General features: G+C 40.6%; 2 protein-coding genes across 2 annotated transcripts in view; one reads left to right on the plus strand and one right to left on the minus strand.

The window, feature by feature from the left end:
- Positions 1 to 13,341, plus strand: part of NAA20 (N-alpha-acetyltransferase 20, NatB catalytic subunit) — a 33,598-nt gene that overhangs the window by 8,869 nt on the left and 11,388 nt on the right. The gene's annotated exons all lie outside the window — the stretch shown is intronic.
- The window catches only part of CRNKL1 (crooked neck pre-mRNA splicing factor 1), a 58,604-nt gene that overhangs the window by 1,800 nt on the left and 43,463 nt on the right, over positions 1 to 13,341 (minus strand). The window lies entirely within an intron of this gene.

Raw genomic sequence — 13,341 nt, forward strand, 5'->3', positions numbered from 1 at the left:
TGCATTAATATACAATATTTGTTTTTCTCTTTCTGACTTCACTCTGTATGACAGTCTCTGGATCCATCCATGTCTCAACAAATTACCCAGTTTCACTCCTTTTTATGGCTGAGTAATATTCCATTGTATATATGTACCAAAACTTCTTTACCCATTCATCTGTCGATGGGCATTTAGGTTGCTTCCATGACCTGGCTATTGTAAATAATGCTGCAGTGAACACTGGGGTGCATGTGTCTTTCTAAATTATGGTTTTCTCTGGGTATATGCCCAGCAGTGGGATTTCTGGGTCATAAGATATTTCTATTTTTAGTTCTTTAAGGAACCTCCGTACTGTTCTCCATAGTGCCTGTATCAGTTTACATTCCCACCAACAGTGCAAGAGGGTTCCTTTTTTCTCCACACCCTCTCCAACATTTGTTGTTTGTAGATTTTCTGATGATGCCCATTCTAACTGGTGTGAGGTGACACCTCATTGTAGTTTTGATTTGCATTTCTCTAATAATTAGTGATATTGAGCAGCTTTTCATGTGCTTCTTGGCCATCTGTGTGTCTTTGGAGAAATGTCTGTTTAGGTCTGCCCATTTTTGGATTGGGTTGTTTGTTGCTTTAATATTGAGCTGCATGAGCTGTTTATATATTTTGGAGATTAATCCTTTGTCAGTTGATTCGTTTGCAAATATTTTCTCCCGTTCTGAGGATTGTCTTTTTGTCTTGTTTATGGTTTCCTTTGCTGTGCAAAAGCTTTTAAGTTTCATTAGGTCCCATTTGTTTATTTTTGTTTTTATTTCCATTACTCTAGGAGGTGGATTAAAACAGATCTTCCTGTGATTTATATCAAACAGTGTTCTTCCTATGTTTTCCTCTAAGAGTTTTATACTGTCCAGTCTTACATTTAGGTCTTTAATACATTATGAGTTTATTCTTGTGCATGGTGTTAGGGAGTGTTCTAATTTCATTCTTTTACATGTAGCTGTCCAGTTTTTCCAGCACCACTTATTGAAGAGACTGTCTTTTCTCCATTCTATATCCTTGCTTCCTTTATCATAGATTAGTTGACTGTAGGTGCATGGGTTTATCTCTGGGCTTTCTATCTTGTTCCATTGATCTGTGTTTCTGTTTTTGTGCCAGTACCATATTGTCTTGATTACTGTAGCTTTGTAGTATAGTTTGAAGTTAGGGAGTCTGATTCCCCGAGCTCCATTTTTTTCCCTCAAGACTGCTTTGGCTATTCGGGGTCTTTTGTGTCTCCATACAAATTTTAAGATTTTTTTGTTCTAGGTCTGTAAAAAATGCCATTGGTAATTTGATGCAGATTGCACTGAATCTGTAGATTGCTTTGGGTAGTATAGTCATTTTCACAATATTGATTCTTCCAATCCAAGAACATGGTGTATCTCTCCATCTGTTGGTATCATCTTTAATTTCTTTCATCAGTGTTTTATAGTTTTCTGCATACAAGTCTTTTGTCTCCCTAGGTACGTTTATTCCTAGGTATTTTATTCTTTTTGTTGCAATGGTAAATGGGAGTGTTTCCTTAATTTCTCCTTAGATTTTTCATCATTAGTGTATAGGAATGCAAGAGATTTCTGTGCATTAATTTTGTGTCCTACAACTTTACCAAATTCATTGATTAGCTCTAGTAGTTTTCTGGTGGCATTTTTAGCATTCTCTATGTATAGTATCATGTCATCTGCAAACAATGACAGTTTTACTTCTTCTTTTCCAATTTGTATTCCTTTTATTTCTTTTTCTTCTCAGATTGCTGTGGCTAGGACTTGCAAAACTATACTGAATAATAGTGGTGAGAGTGGACATCCTTGTCTTGCTCCTGATCTTAAGAGGAAATGCTTTCAGTTTTTCACCATTGAGAATGATGTTTGCTGTGGGTTTGTCATATATGGCTTTTACTATGTTGAGGTAGGTTCCCTCTGTGCCCACTTTCTGGAGAGTTTTTATCATAAATGGGTGTTGAATTTTGTCAAAAGCTTTTTCTGCATCTATTGAGATGATCATATGGTTTTTATTCTTCAATTTGTTAATATGGTGTATCACATTGATTAATTTTTGTATTGAAGAATCCTTGCATCCCTGGGATAGATCCCACTTGATCATGGTGTATGATCCTTTTAATGTGTTGTTGGATTCTGTTTGCTAGTATTTTGTTGAGGAGTTTTGCATCTATATTCATCAGTGATATTGGTCTGTAATTTTCTTTTTTTTGTAGTATCTTTGTCTGGTTTTAGTATCAGGGTGATGGTGGCCTCATAGAATGAGTTTGGGAGTGTACCTTCCTCTGCAATTTTTTGGAAGAGTTTGAGAAGGATGGGTGTGAGCTCTACTCTAAATGTTCGATAGAATTCACCTGTGAAGCCATCTGGTCCTGGGCTTCTGTTTGTTGGAAGATTTTTAATCACAGTTTCAATTTCAGTGCTTGTGATTGGTCTGTTCATATTTTCTATTTCTTCCTGTTTCAATCTTGGAAGGTTATACCTTTCTAAGAATTTGTCCATTTCTTCCAGGTTGTCCATTTTATTGGCATAGAGTTGCTTGTAGTAGTCTAGTAGTCTCTCAGCATGCTTTGTATTTCTGTGGTGTCTGTTGTAACTTCTCCTTTTTCATTTTTAATTTTATTGATTTGAGTCCTCTCCCTCTTTTTCTTGATGAGTCTGGCTAATGGTTTATCAATTTTATCTTCTCAAAGAACCAGCTTTTAGTTTTATTGATCTTTGCTCTTGTTTTCTTTGTTTCTATTTCATTTATTTCTGCTTTGATCTTCATGATTTCTTTCCTTCTGCTGACTTTGAGTTTTGTTCTTCTTTCTCTAGTTCCTTTAGATATAAGGTTAGTTTGTTTGAGACTTTTCCTGTTTCTTGAGGTAGGCTTGTATAGCTATAAACTTCCCTCTTAGAACTGCTTTTGCTGCATCCCATAGGTTTTGGATCGTCGTGTTTTCATTGTCATTTGTCTCTAGGTATTTTTTTATTTCCTCTTTGATTTCTTCAGTGATCTCTTGGTTATTTAGTAACGTATTGTTTAGCCTCCATGTGTTTGTGTTTTTTACGGTTTTTTCCCTGTAATTCATTTCTTATCTCATAGCATTGTGGCCAGAAAAGATGCTTGATATGATTTCAATTTTCTTAAATTTACTGAGGCTTGATTTGTGACCCAAGATGTGATCTATCCTGGAGAATGTTCCATGCGCACTTGAGAAGAAAGTGTAATCTGCTGTTTTTGGTTAGAATGTCCTATAAATATCAGTTAAATCTATCTGGTCTGTTGTGTCATTTAAAGCTTCTGTTTCCTTATTTATTTTCATTTTGGATGATCTGTCCATTGGTGTGAGGTGTTAAGTCCCCCACTATTATTGTGTTACTGTTGATTTCCTCTTTTATAGCTGTTAGCAGTTGTCTTATGTATTAAGGTGCTTCTATATTGGGTGCATATATAATTGTTATATCTTCTTCTTGGATTGATTCCTTGATCATTATGTAGTGTCCTTCTTTGTCTCTTATAACATTCTTTATTTTAAAGTCTATTTTATCTGATATGAGTATTGCTACTCCAGTTTTCTTTTGACTTGCATTTGCATGGAATATCTTTTTCCATTCCCTCACTTTCAGTCTCTTATGTGTCCCTAGGTCTGAAGTGGGTCTGTTATAGACAGCATATATGTGAGTCTTTGTATCCATTCAGCAAGCCTGTGTCTTTTGGTAGGAGCATTTAATCAATTCACGTTTAAGGTAATTATCAGTATGTATGTTCCTATGACCATTTTCTTAATTGTTCTGGGTTTGTTTTTGTAGGTCTTTTCTTCTCTTGTGTTTCCCACTTAGAGAAGTTCCTTTAGCATTTGTTGTAGAGCTGGTTTGGTGGTGCTGAATTCTCTTAGCTTTTGCTTGTCTAAAGCTTTTGATTTCTCCATCGAATCTGAATGAGATCCTTGCCAGGTAGAGTAATCTTGGTTGTACGTTCTTCCCTTTCATCACTTTAAGCATATCATGCCACTCCCTTCTGGCTTGTAGAGTTCCTGCTGAGAAATCAGCTGTCAACCTTATGGGAGTTCCCTTGTATGTTATTTGTCGCTTTTTCCTTGCTGCTTTCAATAATTTTTCTTTCTCTTTAATTTTTGCCAATTTGATTATTATGTGTCTCAGCATGTTTCTCCTTGGGTTTATCCCAAGGGATATGGGACTCGCCACGCTTCCTGGATTTGGGTGGTTATTTCCTTTCCCATGTTAGGGAAGTTTTCGACTATAATCTCTTCAAATATTGTCTCGGGTCCTTTCTCTCTCTCTTCTTCTGGGACCCCTATAATGCAAATGTTGCGTTTAATGTTGTCCCAGAGGTCTCTTAGGCTGTCTTCATTTCTTTTCATTCTTTTTTCTTTATTTTGTTCCACAGGAGTGAATTCCACCCTTTTGTCTTCCAGGTCACTTATCCGTTCTTCTGCCTCAGTTATTCTGCTATTGATTCCTTCTAGTGTAGTTTTCATTTCAGTTATTGTATTGTTCATCTCTGTTTGTTCTTTAATTCTTCTAGGTCTTTGTTAAACATTTCTTGCATCTTCTTGATCTCAGCATCCTTTCTTTTTCCGAGGTTCTGGATCATCTTCACTATCATTCTGAATTCTTTTTCTGGAAGGTTTCTTATCTCCACTTAATTTAGTTGTTTTTCTGCAGTTTTGTCTTGTTCCTTCATCTGCTACATAGCCCTCTGCCTTTTCATCTTGTCTTTCTGTAAATGTGGTTTTTGTTCCACAGGCTGCAGGATTGTAGTTCTTCTTACTTCTGTTGTCTGCTCTCTGGTGGATGAGGCTATCTAAGAGGCTTGTGTAAGTTTCCTGATGGGAGGGACTGGTGGTGCGTAGAGCTGACTGTTGCTCTGTTGGGCAGAGCTCAGTAAAACTTGAATCCGCCTGACTGCTGATGGGTGGGGCTGGGTTTCCTCCCTGTTGGGTGTTTGGCTTGAGGCAACCCAACACTGGAGCCTACCTGGGCTCTTTGCTGGGGCTAATGACAGACTCTGGGAGGGCTCACGCCAAGGAGTACTTCCAGAATTTCTGCCAGTGTTCTTGTCCCCACGGTGAGCCACAGCCACCTCCCGCCTCTGCAGGAGACCCTCCAACACTAGCAGGTAGGTCTGGTTCAGTCTCCCATGGGGTCACGGCTCCTTCCGCTGGGTCCCAACGCGCACACTATTTTGTGTGTTCGCTCCAAGAGTGGAGTCTCTGTTTCCCCCAGTCCTGTTGAAGTCCTGCAATCAAATCCCACTAGCTTTCAAAGTCTGATTCTGTAGGAATTCCTCCTCCCGTTGCCGGACCCCCAGGTTGGGAAGCCTGACGTGGGGCTCAGAACCTTCATTCCAGTGGGTGGATTTCTGTGGTATAAGTGTTCTCCAGTCTGTGAGTCACCCACCCAGCAGTTACGGGATTTGATTTTACTGTGATTGAGCCCCACCTACCATTTCATTGTGGCTTCTCCTTTGTCTTTTGATGTGGGGTATCTTTTTTGGTGAGTTCCAGTGTCTTCCTGTCGATGATTGTCCAGCTATCCAGCAGCTAGCTGTGATTCTGGTGTTCTCACAAGAGGGAGTGAGAGCACGTCCTTCTATTCTGCCATCTTGGTTCCTCTCTCCCTCATTGTAGTATTGATTTGCATTTCTCTGATAATTAGTGATGTAGAACTTTTTTTTTTTTTTTTTGCAGTACACGGGCCTCTCACTATTCAGGCCCCTCCCATTGCAGAGCACAGGCTCTGGATGCGCAGGCTCAGCAGCCACGGCTCACGGGCCTAGCCACTCCGTGGCATGTGGGATCTTCCCGGACTGGGGCACGAACCCGTGTGCCCTGCAGTGGCAGGCGGCCTTTCAACCACTGCGCCGCCAGGGAAGCCCTAGAGCATTTTTTAATGTGCTTTTTAGCCATCTTTTTTTTTTTTTTGAGAAATGTCTATTAAGATCTTCTCCCCATTTTTTGACTGCGTTGGTTTTTTTTTTTTAATATCTTTATTTGAGTACAACTGTTTTACAATAGTGTGTTTCTCCTTTCACACAAAGTGAGTCAGTTATACATATACATATGTTCCCATAACTCTTCCCTCTTGTGTCACCCTCCCTCCCACCCTCCCTATCCCACCCTCTAGGTGGTCACAAAGCACAGGGGTGAACTCCCTGTGCTATGTTGCAGCTTCCCACTAGCTATCTAATTTACATTTGGTAGTGTGTATATGTCCCTGCCACTCTCTCACATCGTCACAGCTTACCCTTCCCCCTCCCCATATGCTCAAGTCCATGCTCTAGTAGGTCTGTGTTTTATTCCCATCCTACCACTAATCTCTTCATGACATTTTCTTTTTTTTGGTTCCATATATATGTGTTAGCATACAGTATTTATTTTTATCTTTCTGACTTACTTCACTCTGTATGACAGACTCCAGGTCTATCCACCTCATTACAAATAACTCAGTTTCATTTCTTTTTATGGCTGAGTAATATTCCATTGTGTATATGTGCCACATCTTCTTTATCCATTCATCTGTTGATGGACATTTAGGTTGCTTCTATGTCCTGGCTATCGTAAATAGAGCTGCAATAAACATTTTGGTACATGACTCTTTTTGAATTATGGTTTTCTCCAGGTATATGCCCAGTAGTGGGATTGCTGGGTCATATGGTAGTTCTATTTGTAGTTTTTTAAGGAACCTCCATACTGTTCTCCATAGTGGCTGTATCAATTTACATTCCCACCAGCAGTGCAAGAGTGTTGCCTTTTCTCCACACCCTGTCCAGCATTTATTGTTTGTAGATTTTTTGATGATGGCCATTCTGACTGGTGTGAGATGATATCTGATTGTAGTTTTGATTTGCATTTCTCTAATGATTAATGATGTTGAGCATTCTTTCATGTGTTTGTTGGCAATCTGTATCTTCTTTGGAGAAATGTCTATTTAGTTCTTCTGCCCATTTTTGCATTGGATTGTTTGTTTTTTTGTTATTGAGCTGCCTGAGTTGCTTATAAATTTTGGATATTAATCCTTTGTCAGTTGCTTCATTTGCAAATATTTTCTCCCATTCTGAGGGTTGTCTTTTGGTCTTGTTTATGGTATCCTTTGCTGTGCAAAAGCTTTTAAGTTTCATTAGATCCCATTTGTTTATTTTTGATTTTATTTCCATTTCTCTAGGACATGGGTCAAAAAGGATCTTGCTGTGATTTATGTCATAGAGTGTTCTGCCTATGTTTTCCTCTAAGAGTTTGATAGTGTCTGGCCTTACATTTAGGTCTTTAACCCATTTTGAGTTTATTTTTGTGTGTGGTGTTAGGGAGTGTTCTAATTTCATACTTCTACAGGTAGTTGTCCAGTTTTCCCAGCACCACTTATTGAAGAGGCTGTCTTTTCTCCAATGTATATCCTTCCCTCCTTTATCAAAGATAAGGTGACCATATGTGTGTGGGTTTATCTCTGGGCTCTCTATCCTGTTCCATTGATCTATATTTCTGTTTTTGTGCCAGTACTATACTGTCTTGATTACTGTGGCCTTGTAGTAGAGTCTGAAGTCAGGGAGCCTGATTCCTCCAGCTCCATTTTTCGTTCTCAATATTGCTTTGGCTATTCGGGGTCTTTTGTGTTTCCATACAAATTGTGAAATTCTTTGTTCTAGTTCTGTAAAAAATGCCAGTGGTAATTTGATAGGGATTGCATTGAATCTGTAGATTGCTTTGGGTAGTATAGTCATTTTCACAACGTTGATTCTTCCAATCCAAGAACATGGTATATCTCTCCACCTATTTGTATCATCTTTAATTTCTTTCATCAGTGTCTTATAGTTTTCTGCATACAAGTCTTTTGTCTCCTTAGGTAGGTTTATTCCTAGATATTTTATTCTTTTTGTTGCAACGGTAAATGGGAGTGTTTTCTTAATTTCCCTCTCAGATTTTTCATCATTAGTGTATAAGAATGCCAGAGATTTCTGTGCATTAATTTTGTATCCTGCTACTTTACCAAATTCATTGATTAGTTCTAGTAGTTTTCTGGTAGCATCCTTAGTATTCTCTATGTATAGTATCATGTCATCTGCAAACAGTGACAGCTTTACTTCTTCTTTTCCTATTTGGATTCCTTTTATTTCTTTATTTTCTCTGATTGCTGTAGCTAGAACTTCCAAAACTAGGTTGAATAAGACTGGTGAGAGTGGGCAACCTTGTCTTGTTCCTAATCTTAGTGGAAATGGTTTCAGTTTTTCACCATTGAGAACAATGCTGGCTGTGGGTTTGTCATATATGGCCTTTATTATGTTGAGGAAAGTTCCCTCTTTGCCTACTTTCTGCAGGGTTTTTATCATAAATGGGTGTTGAATTTTGTCAAAAGCTTTCTCTGCATCTATTGAGATGATCATATGGTTTTTCTCCTTCAGTTTGTTGATATGGTGTATCACGTTGATTGATTTGCGTATATTGAAGAATCCTTGCATTCCTGGGATAAACCCCACTTGATCATGGTATATGATCCTTTTAATGTGCTGTTGGATTCTGTTTGATAGTATTTTGTTGACGATTTTTGCATCTATGTTCATCAGTGATATTGGCCTATAGTTTTCTTTCTTTGTGACGTCTTTGTCTGGTTTTGGTATCAGGGTGATGGTGGCCTCATAGAATGAGTTTGGGAGTGTTCCTCCCTCTGCTATCTTTTGGAAGAGTTTGAGAAGGATAGGTGTTAGCTCTTCTCTAAATGTTTGATAGAATTCTCCTGTGAAGCCATCTGGTCCTGGGCTTTTGTTTGTTGGAAGACTTTTAATCACAGTTTCAATTTCAGTGCTTGTGATTGGTCTGTTCATATTTTCTATTTCTTCCTGGTTCAGTCTCGGCAGGTTGTGCATTTCTAAGAATTTGTCCATTTCTTCCAGGTTGTCCATTTTATTGGCATAGAGTTGCTTGTAGTAATCTCTAATAATCTTTTGTATTTCTGCAGAGTCAGTTGTTACATCTCCTTTTTCATTTCTAATTCTATTGATTTGAGTCTTCTCCCTTTTTTTCTTGATGAGTCTGGCTAATGGTTTATCAATTTTATTTATCTTCTCAAAGAACCAGCTTTTACTTCTGTTGATCTTTGTTATTGTTTCCTTCATTTCTTTTTCATTTATTTCTGATCTGATCTTTATGATTTCTTTCCTTCTGCTAAATTTGGGGGTTTTTTCTTCTTCCTTTTCTAATTGCTTTAGGTGCAAAGTTAGGTTGTTTATTCGAGATGTTTCCTGTTTCTTAAGGTATGATTGTATTGCTATAAACTTCCCTCTTAGAACTGCTTTTGCTGTATCCCATAGGTTTTGGGTTGTCGTGTCTCCATTGTCATTTGTTTCTAGGTTTTGGGTTGTCGGGTCTCCATTGTCATTTGTTTCTAAGTACTTTATGATTTCCTCTTTGATTTCTTCAGTGATCACTTCGTTATTAAGTAGTGTATTGTTTAGCCTCCATGTGTTTGTATTTTTTACAGATCTTTTCCTGTAATTGATATCTAGTCTCATAGCGTTGTGGTCAGAAAAGATACTTGATACGATTTCAATTTTCTTAAATTTGCCAAGGCTAGATTTGTGACCCAATATATGATCAATCCTGGAGAATGTTCCATGGGCACTTGAAAAAAATGTGTATTCTGTTGCTTTTGGATGGAATGTCCTATAAATATCAAGTAAATCCATCTTGTATAAGGTATCATTTAAAGCTTGTGTTTCCTTATTTATTTTCATTTTGGATGATCTGTCCATTGGTGACAGTGGGGTGTTAAAGTCCCCTACTATGATTGTGTTACTGTCGATTTCCCCTTTTATGGCTGTATTTGCCTTATGTATTGAGGTGCACCTATGTTGGGTGCATAAATATTTACAATTATTATATCTTCTTCATGGATCGATCCCTTGATCATTATGTAGTTTCCTTCTTTGTCTCTTGTAATAGTTTTTATTTTAAAGTCTATTTTGTCTGATACGAGAATTGCTACTCCAGCTTTCTTCTGATTTCCATTTGCATGGAATATCTTTTTCCATCCCCTCACTTTCAGCCTGTAAGTGTCCCTAGGTCTGAAGTGGGTCTCTTGTAGACAGCATATATATGGGTCCTGTTTTTGTATCCATTCAGCCAGTCTGTGTCTTTTGGTGGGAGCATTTAATCCATTTACATTTAAGGTAATTATTGCTATGTGCGTTCCTATTATCATTTACTTAATTGTTTCGGGTTGTTCTTGTAGGTCTTTTCCTTCTCTTATGTTTCTTGCTTAGAGAAGTTCCTTTAGCATTTGCTGTAAAGCTGGTTTGGTGATGTGAACTCTCTCAGCTTTTGCTTGTCTGTAAAGGTTTTAATTTCTCCATCAAATCTGAATGAGATCCTTGCTGGGTAGAGTAATCTTGGTTGTAGGTTTTTTTCCTTCATCACTTTAAATATGTCCTGCCACTCCTTTCTGGCTTGTAGAGTTTCTGCTGAAAGATCAGATGTTAGCCTTATGGGGATTCCCTTGTGTGTTATTTGTTGGTTTTCCTTGCTGCTTTTAATATGTTTTTTTTGTATTTAATTTTTGACAGTTTGATTATTATGTGTCTTGGCGTGTTTATCCTTGGGTTTATCCTGTATGGGACTCTCTGTGCTTCCTGGACTTGATTGACTATTTCCTTTCCTATATTAGGGAAGTTTTCAACTATAATCTCTTCAAATATTTTCTCAGTCCCTTTCTTTTTCTCTTCTTCTTCTGGGACCCCTATGATTCGAATGTTGGTGTGTTTACTGTTGTCCCAGAGATCTCTGAGACTGTCCTCAGTTCTTTTCATTCTTTTTTCTTTCTTCTGCTCTGCAGTAGTTATTTCCACTATTTTATCTTCCAGGTCACTTATCCGTCCTTCTGCTACTGATCCCATCTAGAGTATTTTTCATTGCATTTATTGTGTTGCTCATCATTACTTGCTTCCTCTTTATTTCTTCTAGGTCCTTGTTAACTGTTTCTTGCAATTTGTCTATTCTATTTCCAAGATTTTGAATCATCTTCACCATCATTATTCTGAATTCTCTTTCAGGTAGACTGGCTATTACCTCTTCATTTGTTAGGTCTGGTGTGTTTTTATCTTGCTCCTTCATCTGCTGTGTGTTTTTCTGTCTTCTCATTTTGCTTATCTTACTGTGTTTGGGGTCTCCCTTTTGCAGGCTGCAGGTTTGTAGTTCTATCTATTTTTGCTGGCTGTCCCTAGTGGCTGAGGTTGGTTCAGCGGGTTGAGGAGTTTTCCTGGTTGGGGGGACCAGTGCCCCTGTTCTGGTGGATGAGGCTGGATCCCGTCTCCCTGGCGGGCAGGTCCACGTCTGGTGGTGTGTATGGGGATGTCGGTAACCTTACTTTGATTCTAGGCAGCCTCTCTGCTAATGGATGGGGCTGTAGACCTGTCTCGCTCTTTGTTGGGTATAGGGTGTCCAGCACTGTTCGTTGCTGGTCCTTGAGTGAAGCTGGGTCTTGGTGTTGAGATGGAGATCTCTGGGAGATTTTCGCTGTTTGATATTACGTGGAGCTGAGAGGTCTCTTGTGGACCAGTGTCCTGAGGTTAGTTCTCCCACCTCAGAGACACAGCCTTGACACCTGGCTGGAGTGCCAAGAGCCTTTAATCCACACGGCTCAAAACGAAAGGGAGAAAAAAATAGGCAAGAAAGGAAGGAAGGAAGGAGGAAGGGAGGGAAGGAAGGAAGAAAGGAAGGAGGGAATAAAGAAAGGAAGGGAGGGAGGAAGAAAGGAAGGGAGGAAGGAAGGAGGGAATAAAGGAAGGAAGGGAGGAAGGAAGGAAAGAGGGAAATAGGAAAGAAAGGAGGGAAGAAAGAAAGGGGAGAAGACTAAATAAAGTAGGGTAAAATACAGTTATTAAAATAAAAAAATAATTATTAAGAAGAAAAATTTCTATTAACGAAAAAAAAAAGGGTCAGTCTAACCCCAGGACAAATGGTGAAAACAAAGCTACACAGACAAAATCTCACACAGCAGCACCCAAATACACACTCACAAAAAGAAAAAAGGGGAAAATAATAGTATATCTTGCTCCCAAAGTCCACCTCCTCAACCTGGGATATTTCGCTGTCTATTCAGGTTTTCCACAGATGCAGGGCACTTCAAGCTGACTGTGGAGCTTTAACCCACTGTTTCTGAGGCTGCTGGGAGGGACCTCCCCCTTTCTTTGTTCGCACAGCTCCTGGGGCTCAGCCCTGGACCTGGCCCCGCCTCTGAGCGCAGGTCGTTGGAGGGCGTCTGCCCTTCGCTCAGACAGGGCGGGGTCAAAGGATCAGTGTTAATGGAGCAGCTGATTTCGCAGCTGATTTCATGGTCTCTGGCTCAGTTAGGCAGCGGGGGGGCGGGGCACGGATGTGGGGCGAGTCCGTGGCGGCAGAGGCCGGCGTGACGCTGCACTGGCCCGAGGCGCACCGCGCGTTTTCCCGGGGAAGCAGTCCCAGGATCCCAGGAGCCTGGCGGTGGCGGGCTGCACAGGCTCCCGGGAGGGCCGGTGTGGAGAGTGACCTGTGCTCCCACAGAGGCCTCTTGGTGGCGGCAGTAGCAACCCACACCCATCTCTGTTGTCCGTGCCGACAGCCGCAGCTCATGCCCGTTTCTGGAGCTCCTTTATGTGGTGCCCTTAATTCCCTTTCCTCGTGCCCCAGGAAGCGAAGAGGCAAGAAAAAGTCTCTTGTCTCTTCGGCAGCTCTGCGCCCGTTTCTGGAGCTCCTTTAAGTGACGCCCTTAAACCCCTCTCCCCGCGCATCAGGAGGCAAAGAGGGAAGAAAAGGTCTCTTGCCTCTTCAGCAGCTCCAGACTTCTCCCAAACTCCCTCCCGGCCAGCCGTGGTGCACTAACCCCTTCAGGCTGTTTTCACTCTGCCAACTCCAGACTTTTCCCTGGGATCCGCCCGAGGCTCAGTTCCCAGCCCCGCCCACCACAGCGGGTGAGCAGACAAGCCTCTCGGGCTGGTGAGTGCTGATCGGCACTGATCCTCTGCAGAATCTCTCCGCTTTGACCTCCGCACCCTGTTGCTGCGCTCTCCTCCGTGGCTCTGAAGCTTCCCCCTCTGCCACCCGCAGTCTCCGCCCGCGAAGGGGCTTCTAGTGTGTGGGAACCTTTCCTCCTTCACGGCTCCCTCCCACTGGTGCAGGTCCCGTCCCTATTCTTTTGTCTCTGTTTATTCTTTTTTCTTTTGCCCTACCCAGGTACGTGGGGAGTTTCTTGCCTTTGGGGAGGTCTGAGGTCTTCTGCCAGCGTTCGCTGGGTTTTCTATAGGAGAAGTTCCACGTGTAGATGTATTTCTGATGTATCTGTGAGGAGGAAGGTGATCCCC

The sequence above is a fragment of the Kogia breviceps genome, chromosome 14 (assembly GCF_026419965.1).
Source record: "Kogia breviceps isolate mKogBre1 chromosome 14, mKogBre1 haplotype 1, whole genome shotgun sequence".
In the NCBI taxonomy this organism is placed as follows: Eukaryota; Metazoa; Chordata; class Mammalia; order Artiodactyla; family Physeteridae; genus Kogia; species Kogia breviceps.